Below are 2,775 nucleotides of genomic sequence, written 5' to 3' on the forward strand. Positions count from 1 at the left end.
CGTATATATGTGTATATATCTTCTATAGACGTATATCTTTAAAGTATACAAGTGTATATGTTTTATAAATTAGTATGTAACTATATATATATACATATTGTTGTATATATATATATGTTTATTGTAGTATATATTTTATTTAAAGTAGTACATATATATTGAATGGTGCATATATATGTGTATATATCTTCTAAAGTAGTATATATTTAACGTATACATGTGTATATGTTTTATAAATTAGTATATATATATATATATTGTAGTGTGTATATATATATATTATACTATTATAGCATATGTTTTATTTAAAGTAGTACGTATAGTAATATATAATTATATATTGAATAGTACGTATATATGTGTAATTGTTTATATATTTTTTTAAAAATATATATTGTATATTGGAGTGTATATAGTGTATATAGGAGTGTATATAGTGTATATTGAATTTTTTATTTATTTTTTAAACGGGTTTGACCGGGTTGGGTTAAGTGGGCCGGGTTAGGGTGAGTTTTAATTTTTTTACTGTTTGGCCCAGCCCGGCCCAATTCGATTAACGTCAAATTCGACCCTCAACCCGATTAAAATGGATGGGCCGTTTCTGGGTTGGCCCGACCCGACCCGTTTGACACCTCTAGTTCGGGGAGGTAATTGGGTATTTTCTCTTTATTTGTGCTACTACATTACTCACTTGTTACTTAATTTTAGGGACATATCTAGATGGGAGTCACCGAATTCACATGAATTCGTGCTCCCCTCCCTATTACATAATATCATATATAATAGAAATAATATCTAATTCATAACTAATTTGCTATTTTTAGTCAGTTCAAAGTATAAACAAAAAATTGTTTATTTATCATAAAGTATATTGACATTTTTAATTATCTTGTTTTCTTATTTCGTGTAATCTCATAATATTTTAAATTAAAATTTTGAATTAGATTAAATATATAATTCATTGATTTTTATTCTAAAATATATTGGTATTTTTGTAATAGTTTTTTTTTTTGTACTTCGTATGATGTGGTGCAATAAGAAATAAAACAAATCTTGAAGGAGCAGAAAGAAACGTAGATTTAATGAATGACGTTATTCTTCAAATTTGTTCTTTCTTTATGATTCAATAATTAAAATCACAAAATGGTATTTTTTTGAAATTGCAATAAAATTTTATAATGTATGTACATCAGATATTTAAATAAGTAATGTATTAATTGTAAAATTCATAAGGATATAGTTGAAAGAGAAAATACCCAATTACCTCTCTGAACTATACCAAAAGGATTATGACATACCTCAATTTAAAGGGGATCTTATTACCCCTGAACTAATTAAAAGTATAATTTTGACACTCTTAGTGCCTACGTGGTGCCTACATGGCACATACGTGGCACAACACTGAAGTGTCCACGTAGGCACATGTGTGTGCCACGTAGGCACCACATAGGCACTAAGAATGTTAAAATTACACTTTTAATTAGTTCGGGATAACCTTTAAGTTAAGGTATATCATAGTTAGGGGATAATTGGGTATTATCTCTAGTTGAAAAGTCATAACTACTAATTGGGAGTGAAATGTGGAGATATACATTACAACTTTTAAAAACATCTCCACACATATTATTATTCTACAAACATTTTCCTGAACTCTTTTTTATCATGAAGATAAAGATGATTATTATCTATTAATATAGATTATTGAAAGTCTTCTAGAGTCCCAAGTTTACCTATCCCTTCTTTTTTGTTGTTATGTTTTGAATTTCAAAATTTGAGATTATTAAATAAGTATAATATTTTTTTGAAGTATTTTTTCAAGTCGATTATAATATAGAAATTTGAATACAACATTATCAATTATTATCCTATATTTAAATTCATATGGAGAGATTTTATTTATTTGAAAAGGAAATTAGAAATTACAAAGGAAATTGACTAATTATGAAAGAAATTTATAAGACATAAAGAAATATTCCTATAAATTAACTATTTAATTTATATTCTCAAAGATGAATCGATCTAAATGTTATTATATTTAAACTGCTTAAAAGTGATTTTGGCTTAAAATCACATATAATACGCCAAACAAAACTCCTACTGTCTATTTAATTATTTTTTAAAATAATTTTATAAAAATATTTAATACAATTAATACTTAACTGTTTCGTTTTTCATTAACACATAAACCAATGAAGTATAAACTAATGCGACTAAATGATACTCTCTCGCAAGGGGAAAGCGTTTAATTATCCATCAACACAAACGAAAATGCAAAAAGAAATCTGGGTTTCATAAATTAATCAACAAACAAAAAAGTGCTAATACAGTTACATGCTTCTATCTGATTAATAGTCTCGATATATTTTTATAATACTTACTGATTTGCATGTATGCATGAACTAAGACCTTAGTTCTGCAAACCTTTGCTAGTCACAGATTTCAAATAAAAAATACATTTATATTCCATCATCAAATGCAACTCCATCTTATGAACACAGAGAGAGCAGATGCATAAAGTAAAATAAATGTAAAGCAAAGTTTGATGAGAAATGTATGAACAAAGAAAGTGAATAAAAGGCAACGATAATTGGCACAAAAACAATACTGATTATTCATAGAATAGTGTCAATAAAAAAAAAGTGACCAAATCTCTCTCTGGCAAATTGTTTGGATGATTTGGTATATATAAATTAACAATATATATGCATACAAGGAAGAAGAGGGGGAAAGTAAAAAAAAAAAAAAAAACTGGCAGCCATTTATAAAAAAAAAACT

Source organism: Capsicum annuum, chromosome 8, assembly GCF_002878395.1.
Source record: "Capsicum annuum cultivar UCD-10X-F1 chromosome 8, UCD10Xv1.1, whole genome shotgun sequence".
Taxonomy (NCBI): Eukaryota; Viridiplantae; Streptophyta; class Magnoliopsida; order Solanales; family Solanaceae; genus Capsicum; species Capsicum annuum.